This window comes from Gigantopelta aegis, chromosome 6 (assembly GCF_016097555.1).
Source record: "Gigantopelta aegis isolate Gae_Host chromosome 6, Gae_host_genome, whole genome shotgun sequence".
NCBI classification, from domain to species: domain Eukaryota; kingdom Metazoa; phylum Mollusca; class Gastropoda; order Neomphalida; family Peltospiridae; genus Gigantopelta; species Gigantopelta aegis.
This window is the reverse complement of record NC_054704.1, coordinates 13,899,203-13,913,393: the sequence shown is the minus strand read 5'-3', so window position 1 is coordinate 13,913,393 and position 14,191 is coordinate 13,899,203. Positions and strand designations below refer to the sequence as shown.

At 39.9% G+C, this 14,191-nt stretch overlaps 2 non-coding genes across 2 annotated transcripts; both read right to left on the bottom strand.

The window, feature by feature from the left end:
* Positions 1-10,400: 10,400 nt before the first annotated feature.
* Positions 10,401-10,472, bottom strand: Trnag-ucc. The gene has a single exon. It is a non-coding gene; the product is annotated as a tRNA-Gly (tRNA).
* Positions 10,473-11,404: 932 nt separating this feature from the next.
* Trnag-ucc lies at positions 11,405-11,476 on the bottom strand. Its single transcript has one exon. It is a non-coding gene; the product is annotated as a tRNA-Gly (tRNA).
* Between the last annotated feature and the right edge of the window lie 2,715 nt (positions 11,477-14,191).

Here is a 14,191-nt window from a genome sequence, read left to right as displayed (position 1 = left end):
AGCTGGCAGCTTGTCGCAGACGACAGTCCAATCGGGTTGGTCGGATGTCTTTGGTATGGTGGCTGCAGACACCTTCCTCCTCTTGGACTCCCGCTGGACCGCCGCTGGAACCGCAACAACTTCCGGAGGTGCTGATGAGCTGGCTGGGGGGTCACTAATGACCACATGTCCCGTCTCCATCTGCGTTGGTACGTCTACAGGAGGGACCGCCACTGTCAGTAGAGCTGACAGCTTTGCCCCCCCCCCCCGGGCCGCTCCTGGCGAGTGCTTCGGTCGAGTAGCTGGGGGCGACAACGCAGAATGAACCGCCCCCGGTGGTTTAGCCACCGGGTTTGGATCACCCTGCACTGCCCCTGTCGGTCTCGTCCTCCGTTTCGGAAAAGGAGGGGCCGCCCCTGGCGGTTGAGCCACCAAGTTAGGTCGCCCCTGGGTAGTGTTAGGTCGCCCCTGGGTAGTCTTAGGTCGCCTCCTCCGTCTTCTGCTAGGTGAGCGTCGCTTCTTGTCCACGCCGTAGATTAGCGTGACATTCGCTGAGTCGCCGTCGTGTTCTATGCGATACTTGGACAAAGGCCCAAGCGTACGCAACACAGCCCCTAGGGTGGGGTGGGGGAGGGGGGGGGGGAGTAGAAATCACCACGTTCTCGGAATACAACCGCATCGTTCGAGAGTCAGACGAAAAAGCCTAAATGGTAGGGGAAGAAAAATATAAAACAAATCCACCCTAACAATCGCCACGGTCGATAGTCAAGGTATTCTATTAACGTGCCTCTATCCAATTAAAGTTCAGCTATGTCTATCCAGGGCACAACCTCGTTTCGCCAGTGACAGTCACTATCGGAGTCTTGTAATGTAATATATAAACACACATCTATACCCACACGGATTTACCGTTTTCATGATACTCCACACTGTAAACTACACGATACAGGCTCGGCATTGTTGGGATAACGTAAATCTATCCTGATTTATATGTCCACCATAGCGTGAACCGCAAGATTTGGGGCGCAAACAAAATTGGATGGTTTTCTTTGATGTATAAAATCCATTCAAGCAGAAATCCTACCATCTGAATGCAAAGAATAACAACGCAATTTGAAGCAAATTCACGCATATCACTGAAATTCATGGTAGCACAGAATTACCGTAAACTATGCTACCCCCATAACAATGTTACCTTAGTCTATTTTATTCCCATAGCAATTTTACCTTAGTATGTTGTATCCCCGTAACAGTGTTGTTTTAATCTGTCTTATCCCCGTAACAATGTTACCCTAGTCTGTCTTATCCCCATGACAGTGTTACCTTATTTCGTCTTATGCCCATAAAAGTGTTACCTTTGTCTTATCCCTATAACTGTGTTACCTTTGTCTTATCCCCATAACAGTGTTAGCCTACTTTATTTTGTTTTATCCCCATAACAGTGTTACCTTATTTTGTCTTATCCCATAACAGTGTTACCTTATTTTGTCTTATCCCCATAACAGTGTTACCTTATTTTGTCTTATCCCCATAACAGTGTTTACCTTATTTTGTCTTATCCCGATAACAGTGTTTCCTTTGTCTTATGCCCGTACCAGTATAACCTTTGTCTTATGCCCGTAACAGTGTTGTCGTAGTTTGTCTTATGCCCGGAACAGTGTTAACTTAGTTTGTCTTATACCCGTAACAGTGTTGTCGTAGTTTGTCTTATGCCCGTAACAGTGTTGTCGTAGTTTGTCTTATTCCCGTAACAGATTTACCATAGTCTGTCTTATGCCCGTAACAGTGTTACCTTAGTCTGTCTTATGCTCGTAACAGTGTTACCTTAGTCTGCCTTATGCCCGTAACAGTGTTACCTCAGTCTGTCTTATTTCCGTAACAGTGTTGTCTTGGTCTGTCTTATTTCCGTAACAGTGTTGTCTTGGTCTGTCTTATGTCCGTAACAGTGTTGTCTTAGTGTGTCTTATGCCCGTAACAATGTTACCTTAGTATGTCTTATCCCCGTAACAGTGTTACCTTAGTTTGTCTTATACTTGTAACAGTGTTACCTTAGTCTGTCTTATGCCCGTACCAGTGTTACCTTAGTCTGTCTTATGCCTATCACAGTGTTACCTGAGTTTGTCTTATGCCCGTAACAGTGTTACTTTAGTCAGTCTTATGCCCGTAATAATGTTACCTTAATCTGTCTTATGCCTGTGAAAATTTTACCTTAGTCTATTTTATCCTAGTAACAGTGTTTGCTTAATGTGTCTTATCCCCGTAACAGTGTTATCTTTGTTCGTCTTATGCCAGTAACAGTGTTACTTTAGTATGTCTTATGCCCGTAACAGTGTTACCTTAGTGTGCCGTATGCCTTAGTGTCTCTTATGCCCGTAACGGTGTTACCGTAGAGTGCCTTATACCTTAGTCTCTAACTCTCGATTCCCAGTCTGGAGCTCCACGCGGTAAGACGTGTTTGTTTCGCTTGTGCACACTGCACGTGCTTTCGTGTGCTCGACTTGGGGGTCCTTCATTTCGTTGTTTTTGTCAGCGAAATGAAGTTTTCTACTGGGATGTATGCGGCCATTGGAACTGATTGAACGCTGGAACGCTTCTCGTTTCGACAGCCTGCACCACCAGGTTGGATTCTTTTTTAGCGAGATTCCTTGCCTCCACGTCATTTCTCCGTCTGACTGTCGACTTGTTTTTGTTCATGACTCGTATGACGGCCATTCTGCAGAACGCCACGGTTGTTCGCGTTTAGTCTCTACATGTCCGAGCCTGTCCTAGCAGCACTGGAAGATTGACCGCCCCACTCTAAGAAGAAATAGGAAGCGGGGTCGGCCCCTACTACTCTTTTTCTAGACTTTACCTTGCTTTATAGTGATACCATCTCGTATCCTCCGGAGTCGGGCCCGTCCGCACCACTATACCAACCCATAACGACTGGACTATACCCTAGTCTGATACTCTCTCTCGTTCAGACGGATCCGGCTTCTCAAGATTTGTATTTCAGCACAACACTACACCTTCAACGTCTATCGACTGTCAATCTAGGGGTTTTCTTGACGGGATGCAACCCATCTCGTCCCTTTAAGCTGTGCACCCAAACGGCCTTAACGCGGCCACTCGCGTGGACATATCGATCGGACTTTAAACTTTTAGATCTGCGTTCAAAATTTTATGTCGAAATTATTATTTTTTTAAAAATATTATTAAATAGTCCGATCCTCTCTTCTTTCTCTTATTTAATTTTGGACTGTCCTTCTAAAATGCTCCAAATTATATAAATATTCGGCCGAGCAGTCAATTCTTTTTTATTTTTGGCTTGTAACCTTTTTATTTTTTTATTTAATCTATTAACTTTTTTACTAATTAATATTTTCAAAATTCTGCCCATTTTCACCCCCCCCCCCCCCCCCCTCCATCCCGAGTCAGGTCACCGATCTTATCGGAGGTCGGACTCGGGATGGGCGTGTTCGAAACCCTAGTGGTATATGGGCACGTTAAACTAGTTATCGTCGTCTCTAACTCTCGGACATGTGTTTTGTGAAGGACAAGGAATTAAGCTTAACGACAATATTGTTTGCGATGAAAGAAAATCCAACGTCATATAAAAAAAGCTAATCCTTTTTGTCGTCATGGAAATGGATTATGGAGAACAAAGGTGAAATATCTGATTTCGTACAATCTGTGTAAACGTTACGCTGTGACGTTTTGGTTAGGAACGTTCAAGAAAATATGTTGGGGGTAGGGCGTGGGAGAGAATTTATAAGCAGTTCAAAACCAAGTAATTTTTATACCACTCAAAATATATTTTATAAAAATATACATCATGAATGAAAAAGACTTTCAGACCTCTGGCATTGTGTCACAACCTCTGGTATTGTGTCACAACCTCTGGCATTGTGTCACAACCTCTGGCATTGTGTCACAACCTCTGGCATTGTGTCACAACCTCTGGTTTTGTGTTTTAACATATGACACTAATTTTCAAGCTGTTTCAAACAGCTATTTCTATTGTTGAAATCCCACGATGCATAGAAAACCCTAATCTTTTTTGTCAATGCAACCATGCATTAAAAAATGCAGCAGTCTTGGCCAACATGAACAAAATAATTGCGCTGCCTCCCACTACCCAGAGCAATAGGTCTACTGTTTGAAACAGACCGCAAATTACGTGTTACTCTGGTGCACCAGAATCAATTACAGTTGAATCCCGTTGGCTCGGACCCCGGTGGTGCTCAAGAGTGTTCGACCCATTGGGTAGTTGACCTTACCATTTGGTCACCAATGTGTATGTGGAACTCGGGACTTTGTTTTTGATTTGAGTGTTACGTTGTAATCGATCCTTCCGAGTTCGACCCAACGAGATTCTACTATATACAATTACATATATACAAAGTATGTCCAAGACTGTATCTTGAACACCCTTTAAAATGACCCGAATTTATAGCCATTACATTAGACGGTGCTTTAATCTACTCACCTGTAATACATCTGGGTAATAAAACCTATAAAGTTTCCAGTATAAAGCATATTTATGTGGCGATTAGAAAAACAAACTGATACGTATGAAATTCTTGTAGACAAAAATCCACCTCTTTACAGAACAAAAAATGAATTAGACGGATATTTATATTTTAGCCAAAGATCACATAACTGTATTGTAATTTTGATAATATAAAAGAGACTGGATTAGCCGAAAGCTTGTTTTAGTAGCTACACTCTCAGAATAGTCCATTTTAAGGTAACACTAAATCTTATGAAGACGGTTACGGTTATATTATGGTACAGCGTGTTCAAGTACAAAGTTACCGATGCTGCTGGTGATCATCATCAAACAACTAGTCAGAATGATTTAATGGTTAAGCTATTAGCCTTAAGGCTGGTAGTTACCGTGTTCGCTCCCCGGTACCGCCTCTCACCTAAAGCGTGTATGAAAGGCTCAATGGGTAGATGTAAGGCCACTACACCGACTTCTCCGTTACTAGCCACTATTAAGCCATGTCTTGGATGACTTAGTTGTTAAGCTATCGGTCTTAAGGCTGGTAGTTACAGGGTTCGCACCCTGGTACCGCCTCTCACCTAAAGTGTGTATGAGAGGCTCAATGGGCCATCACACCGACTTCTCCGTTACTAGCCACTATTAACCCATGTCTTGGATGACTTAGTTGTTAAGCTATCGGTCTTAAGGCTGGTAGTTACAGGGTTCGCACCCTGGTACCGCCTCTCACCTAAAGTGTGTATGAGAGGCTCAATGGGCCATCACACCGACTTCTCCGTTACTAGCCACTAACTATTAACCCAAGTCCCAGACAGGCGGTCCAGACAGTGTGCTAGAACCGTCACTGGATAAAAGCACGAAAATATCAAATTAAAGTGAAGTGATGGCGACTATATTCTGTAATGTGATTGGTTAATAATCATTCTTTTGTGAGTATCAAATACCAGGACATCTAGTGATGTCATTACTTTTAACCAGACAACCAAGTATTTATTTCAAGAAATACGACACATTTAATTGGTAATATATAGTTCTGTGAAAAAACGATTCCGTTTATGTTGGTTACATATTCAACATTGAGTATTGAATATTGTTCTGATAGACCAACATTCAACATTCGACAATATATATGGTACACAGTATAACTACTCCTCACTGGTTTACAGGCACACAATTCATAGAAAGTTTATGAAATTCTGCAGAACCATCCTCTAGTACATGTTCTATGGAAATGTGAAGAACCTAGAGTGGCTCAAGACTATAATATACTAAACTCCACTGGAAGCGCAACACCCAGGTTTAAGTTGTTATCGCTATCGCATGTGTGAGATTGTTATAAAACACTCAACAACTCTAACCCTTGTATACAATGTTTGTGTTATTTATTGCATACCAGAATACATCCATTTATACAAAATCAGTTAACTGTTTTATTATTTCTTCTGATATCTTTTTCACAATATAAAATCTGACTGATGCGTTTCCATTGGAGTTCAGTATATATGTTGATGTGAGCGCGCCGTAAAAGTCGAAATTCTGAGTTCAGCTCAATATTCGGATTGGTCCCACAATTCTGAAACTAAACAGAATGATTATGAAATAAAGAAGTGTACAATAGTGCCTTCCCACGGATACATTACAAAACGAGGGTGGCTCAGGGGCAACTTTCGAACCAACTTCAGCTTCACTCAGTTTACAATAAAGAAATGGAGTTTTTAGATTTGCATGTGTCATTGTCCAGTTGAAGCCCACAAATGTAAACACTCTATATGGTTATCTCATAACTGAAATAAATTAATACCATTATCTGCCTTTAAAACGGTGAGGTGGCGTTTTTAAAGACGTCTCTTTCTATCCTTTCGTTGTTGATGGACCATAATCTGACTGATGTAACCGAGTTTTGTTACTAGCAGACAGACCCCCGCAGACAGACAAATTAACCAGGCAACTCGACTCAACTGTTGTTAAGAGGCAACCTCATAATGTTATAGCATTGGTAATTGGACTGGGAGGATACGCAAACAGCGCCCATCATAACCTTACGTAACTCAGCACCATCATTAAAAGGAAAGTCTAACCATCAGCTCATCTCAAGGTTTCACCACACTGACGCTATCTGTCACTAAAATTCGCTGACTTCGAATGAAGACTGCCACTGAAACGGATTCGCTGGCATTAACGACATATACTTCATGTATTTTGCTAATATATATTACTTGTATGTATCTTCATTTATTGTCACTCTAACAAAACTGAGAGCATTTGTATCTCACTTGTTGTTTTGCCATAATATGACCTCATCTCTATATGATGCAAGATTTAGCTCAGTCGGTTCAGTGCTCGCACGAGGTGCTTGATTGTTTTGTTTTTCTCTCGTTCAAACCAGTACACTACAACTGGTCAAAGGCCGTGGTACGTGCTTTCCTGTTGTGGGAAAATGCATATAAAAGATACCTTGCTGCATTAGGACAAATGTAGCGGGTTTCCTTTGATTACTACGAGTCAGCATTACGAGTAAGAATTACCAAATGTTTGACATTCAATAGCCGATGATTAATTAATCAATGTGCTCTAGTGGTGTCGTCAAACAAAACAAAAATCTTCCTCTTCTTCCAATAGCCGATGATTCATTAATCAATATGCTCTAGTGGTGTCGTTAAACAAAACAAGAATCTTCCTCTTCTTCCAATAGCCGATGATTATTTAATCAATATGCTCTAGTGGTGTCGTTAAACAAAACAAGAATCTTCCTCTTCTTCCAATAGCCGATGATTAATTAATCAATATGCTCTAGTGGTGTCGTTAAACAAAACAAGAATCTTCCTCTTCTTCCAGTAGCCGATGATTAATTAATCAATATGCTCTAGTGGTGTCGTTAAGCAAAACAAACTAACTTTTCACATCTGTGTGGTATCTGCTCTTATGAATGATACAGGGCGGGACGTAGCCCAGTGGTAAAGCGTTCGCCTGATGCGCGGTCGGTTTGGGATCGATCCCCGTTGGTGGGCCCATTTCTCGTTCCAGCCAGTGCATCACGACTGGTATATCAAAAGCCATGGTATGTGATATCCTGTATGTGGGATGGTGCGTATAAAAGATCCCTTGCTGCATTAGGATAAATGTAGCGGATTTCCTCTGATGACTACGAGTCAGAATTACCAAATGTTTGACATCGAATAGCCGATGATTAATTAATCAATGTGCTCTAGTGGTGTCGTTAAAGAAAACAAACTTTAACTTTTCACGTCTTTGTGGTATCTTGATACAGGGATCGATTCATACCGGCCACTTGCTCCGCTGTACACCCGTGTGCGAAAAGGAACATGCACAGTATTTCAAAAGCGCCTCGGTATAATCCAGCTAGAAGACATAACATTTAATGAGACTATCACGAGTGTGTAGCCATTTTAAAGGGTTTTTGTAAATATATTTTTACGATATTAAATTACATATTCTTGCTTAGAATATGAATATCTGTATAACCAATGTATAACCAATGTATCTCACTATCAATTTTTGTCTGATATAATTCATTATTTCTTCCAAAGTTTGCCAAACAATATTTGAAATAACTAGACCAAAGATCATTCAAAATGTATTTATTCGTATAATGTTTTATATTTAAAAAGAAAGATAAGGTAAGACAAGGTTTAAAAAACCCAACAGTGAAAACGCAAGACGTCTTTATTTTGTTGGGGATGGATGTGATGGTGAAGCAAATGGATGTTTTACTAAGGTTGAAAACTCAGGATGGTCCCTTTAAAAATATAAATAATTTTTATTTTTTCTCCAATTACTAGAAGTGAGTATGTACACCTCAACCCGTATCACATTTAGGAACTATGGTGGACTATGATATTAACTGCATAAAATGAATATCGCAGGGACGCAAAAGAAAAAAAAAGCGGGTATCCTCTAAAACTATATACTAGTATATCAGAATTACCAAATATTTGAAATGATGAATATATAAATCTGCTTTAGTAGTGACGTTAAACAAAACTCATTTAAACTGTAACTTTTAATAAACGTATTTCACAGAAATCAGATTGTAAGTGGCTAGATAATAACTAGTCAGCTTTAAGTCTGAGCCCAAAACCAGACTACTACTATTTTATAAGCGTGGGCACTATCGTGACTACTGTCATTTAACAACCCAGATCCTAGACATCTCATAGATCAAAGCTTTACAAAAGGTTATGACTAACAGGTGTTATATACATTTCAGTATGTCTTACCCAACGTAGTAAATATCAAGTTTAGGAAATTTTAAAAAGATTGGTAACATTGTTTCGCGATCAGTTACCTGATTTATGACCAGGACCTTTTGAAGAGAGAATCAGATAGATGTCGGTTTGGCCCAATGTAACACGTTATGTGAAAGATACCACTTGTGAATCAAACAAAACCAATTTACCCGTGAAAATCGATCTATATGGATGCACGTTCAGTTAACGATCCATGAAACTTACAGTTTTGTGTCCACATGTATCAAATAACGTCACGAATACGCACACATATATTCATACATACACACACACATACACACACGCACGGACACGCACAAACGCACGCACACATGCACACACAGTGTGACCAGGACAAAATTACACTGGTGTCAGAAGCGGGGTGGTGTGGGCTAGTGGTAACACCCCCACCTCTGAAGCTTGGGTGGATAAAATAAGAAAAATAAGAAAAAAAAAAAAAAAAAAATAGAAAGGTAAAGAAAGTATATTGATCGAGCCCACACTTCATATACTGGCGGACAGTGTACACGTATTTACCTAAATGCTTAAATGTACTGGACTCAACATTTATGTCTAAAAGTTAATTTCTTGCTCGAGTTAAAAAAGTTAATTAATTAATTAATCATCAGCTATTGGATGTCAAACAAATAGTAATTCAGACACGTATTATTCAATAGAAACCCGCTACATTATGTGTTTTCATTTGCAGCAAGGGATCTTTTATTATGCACTTTTCCACAGACAGAAGAATTTTGTAACTTCCTGTAACATTATATTCTGGTGCACGCCAAATGATGACGTGTCTTAAGCACCATCAGACAGCCAAGAATACAGTTTTATTACATTTATACTGATTTTAGTGCTTATATCAAATTAAGGTTCAAGCACGCTGTCTTAGGCACACACCTGGACTGTCCAGGACAGTGGGTTAGTTATTAGTTATTACTGAGAGAGACGTTTGTGTAGTGGTCTTAGAGCTACCCACTGAGTCGTTAAACTCGCTCTGGAATGAATGAATGAATGAATGAATGAATGAAAGACTAAATGTTTTATGACACCCCAGCACAAAAATACAGATCGGTTATTGGGTGTCACAAAAGGTAAGAATATGAAAACATTATTTATATAATTATGCAAAACCAGTGTAAGGTATGCGAATTCGAACCCAGTACCTACCAACCTTAAGTCTTAACCACGACACCACCGAGGTCGAAATGTAGGTAATATAGAAATATATGTATTCTAAGCACCTAAGCAACTAAGCTTTTAACCAGAACTACGGTACAGTATATTTTAAGAGGAATACACACCTTTAAGCGTTACAAATTTACAAGTCAATTATTAACTTTGGTAATATTTTCCTATTTTACCAACTTAGTTGTGATAGTTTTGTTTGTTTATTATGTTTTTTGTTGTTGTTATTATTGTTTTGTTTTTGTTTTTGTTTTTACAGTAAATATGTCTGTCTATCAGTTTGTTACAACTTTAAAGGTGTATTCTCAAAGTTGGAAGTGCACTAGGTCACTATTTTTATAAAAACACACCTAGATCTATATTAATAAACTGACATCACGTTTAATATGTCGGTCACTTTATTGAATTTTGCAACAGTATAAAAGAGTTGTATATAAAATACTTTTATTATGTATTTATTTTTGTGAGCATTATTAAGAAAGAAAAACATAAAGTGCGTCGGCCGGGAGTCGAACCCGGATCGACTGCTTGGAAGGCAACCATGCTAACCGTTACACCACCGACGCTATATAATTTACATAGGAAAAGCTTGTCTGTTGATTGGACAATATGGTGATGCATGTAAATTCAAGGTATGAGCTCAGATAGCTGAGGTGTGTTCCCAAGACAGCCTCCTAGAACCTTCATTAGATATACGCACTAAAATAACTAGAAATAAAATGTGAAAATGGTGCTATACCACATACGAGGTAAAAAAAATTGGTTGTTTGTAGAAAGTAAACATGATTCACATTAAAGTTGCATCAGTGCGTGTTAGTTCGTTCGTTTTTTTTTTTTTTTTTTTTTTTACAGTGAATATCATTATGCCTTTCTATCCGTTTGTTACAGTATAATATTTCACATGTACGTGTGATATATAACTAGAAATTAGTATGCTGACATCACGTGTTAATCTGTCGGTCACCCTTTTTTTTCAATAATGTACATTTATAAAATAGTTAAAGGCGGAACGTAGCTTGATGCGCGGTCAGTCTGGGATCGATCCCCGTCTGTGGGTCGGCCCATTGTGCTATTTCTCGCTCCAGCCAGTAGACTATAACAGCTATATCAAAGGCCGTGGTATGTGCTGTCATTTCTGAGGGGTGATGCATATAACAGATCCTTTGCTTCTAATGAAAACCCCTTCCCCCATTTTGTTAATATCAAATTTGCCCCATGTTAAGTAAATCTTGTCCTGGGTCAGGCCCCTGGCCTTTCCAAAGACCCGGACCCGGGATGGACATGCCTGAAACCCTAGTGGTATAATAGGGGCATGTACAAACACGGAAACAGTTCAAATTCTAATAAAAAATTGTATGACATCCAACAGCCGATCATTAATAAATCAGTATGCTCTAGTGGTGTCGTCAAACAAAACAAAGGTTTTATAAAATAGTAGTTAAACACTGTTTTTGGATTTAATTTTTGGTGGACATTATTAAGAAAGAAAAATATAAAGTGCGTCGGCCGGGAGTCGAACCCGGATCGACTGCTTGGAAGGCAACCATGCTAACCGTTACACCACCGACGCTATACGAGATCTATTTGGAAAAGCACGTCTGTTAACTGGACAATATGGCCGATATTGTACAAAAAGTACATAGTAATTCAAAGTATATTTACATTTCACAAGGAAAATATAGCACAATTTGTAGCAAGCGAACGAGCTTCACTCTAAAGTTGCAATAGTACAGGGTTTTTTTGTGTTGTTGTTTGATTTTGTTTTGTTGGGGGGTTTTTTTTGGGGGGTGGGGGGCGTTGCATTTTGTTTTCAACAGTGGATATGTCTGTCTATCCGTTTGTTACAACTTTCTCGAAGTTGCAAGTGTAACATTTCGCTATTTTTACATCCACGTGTACATCCATAACTAGAAATTAATATCCTGATATCACGTGTTAAAGGGACATAACCTAGTTTTTAAACACTGAGGAATGTTTTTGACTATTAGAGCCGTTTTTGATAACTGAAATCATATTTTACTTAGATTTTACTGTTAGATTATCAATTTCCGTACATTTGAAATGTTTTGGTCTTCCTGATGTTTTTATTATCACAAAATGCATTTCTCATAGTTTTAAAACGCACACGTGCGTCTGAGAAGTAACATTTATGGAGTCAAGTTTTAGTCTATTTTTAGAGGGTATTTCACCATTTCAAAGTCAAAGACTCATGTTTCACTCAATTGTAACTTTATCCAAATGTATTACAGGTTTGTAGATTAATTAAACTTAGTGTTAGTTTTCACGGGTTGAAACTAGAGTCTGTCACTTTAATATGTCAGTCACTTTATTGTATATAAATGTATAAAATAGTACGTGGCAGGACGTATCTCTGTAGTAGGTCTGGAATAGATCCACGTCGGTGGGCCAATGATGCCAATTGGGCTATTTGTTACTCGAACCAGTACAGTATGCCTGATATATATCAAAGGCCGTGGTACGTGCTATCCTGTCTGTGGAGTGGACATGTAAAAGATCCTTTGTTACCAATGGAAAAACGTAGCGGGTTTTCTAAGACTATGTGTCAAAATGACCATATGTTTGACACCCAATAGCCAATGTGCTCGAAAAGACCCCAAACAAACAACAACACTTTTTAATGTAATTTTTTTTCTTTGTGGGCATTACTAGTACTAAAAACCAAAACTATATAATGCGTCGGCCGGGAGTTGAACACGGATCGACTGCTTGGAAGGCAACCATGCTAACCGTTATACCACCGACGCCATATATGAGTTACTCTTGGAAAAGCTTGTCTGTCGATTGGACAGTACGGTCACGTTCTTTTTGTACAATGTAATTCTTTACATTTCACAAGAAGAATGGATAAATATTTTTGGTATTTTTATTAACAACTTAGAGAATGCCTCTTTAATAGTTACATAAAAACAAGTTCTAAGTAGGCAGTTACATTCAAACCTGTACCGACTGGTCAGGTGTATTCAAAGCAGTGCTGATTGGACATGTATTATGTTCAAAGCAAAACAAAAAAGAAGTTTGTTTTGTTTAACGACACCACTAGAGCACATTGATTAATTAATCATCGGCTATTGGATGTCACATATTTGGTAAGAAACCCGCTGCAGGTGCACTGGTTGGAACGAGAAAAAACCCAATCAGTTGAATGGATCCGCCGAGGTGGTTCGATCCTACGACGCAAGCACCTCAGGGGAGCACTCAACCAACTGAGTTAAATCACGCCCTTCAAAGCAAAAGTGCCTCAGTGGGATGTTAAAAGTAAAAAAAGAGTAAAGTTTGTTTTATTTAACGACGCCACTAGAGCACATTGAGTTTTTTTTATCTTATCATCGGCTATGTCATTATGACACTGTTTTTTTTAGAGGAAACCCCTGTCGTCACATAGGCTACTCTTTTACAACTGGCAGCGCTTCCCACAGGCAGGATAGTACAAACCATAGCCTTTGTTATGGATCACTGGTCGGTGCAAGTGGTTTACACCTACCCATTGAGCCTTGCGGAGAACTCACTCAGGATTTGGAGTCAGTATCTGAATTAAAAATCCCATGCCTCGACTGGGATCCGAACCCAGTACCTACTAGCCTGTAGACCGATGACCTAACCACGACGCCCCCGAGGCCGGTAGGATGTTAAAATGGACCAGCCTCGGTGGTGTAATGGTTAAGCATCGGACTCGAGGCTGGTAGTTACTAGGTTCGCATCCCGGTACCGGGTCCCACCCAGAGCGAGTTCAGCGACTCTCTCACTAACAATTAACCACTAACCCACTGTCCCGTACAGACAGCTCAGATATCTGAGGTGTGTGCACAGGATAGTGTGCTTGAACCTCAATTGAATATAAGCACGAAAATACGTTAATGAAATGATATGTGAAAAAAGTGTCATACCACGTACGAGATAAAGATGTTTGATGGAGCAGAGTTTATAAAGTTGTGACAGTACGTGATTTCGTCACTGACGTTTATAAATATGTTATAACACTCGACAATACATGCCTGTAGGAACCGGGAATGTGAAAGGGTGGGGGGGGGGGGGGGGGGGGGGGTCGTCGAAGGGAGATCCTATCCACCTGAGGACGAAAATGTACGTTTTCTTTCTTTGTCCCAGGATAAAAATGCTTGTGCCACTCCCCTTAGAGATTGAGCCACCACCTCCAGATATCATTCCGACGGACCTGCAATAATCCACACACCCTAAATTAATATATACCGCGATCATTGTACTGTACCGCTCATATGATGTCTTGTCCCAGACAGTGCACCACGAC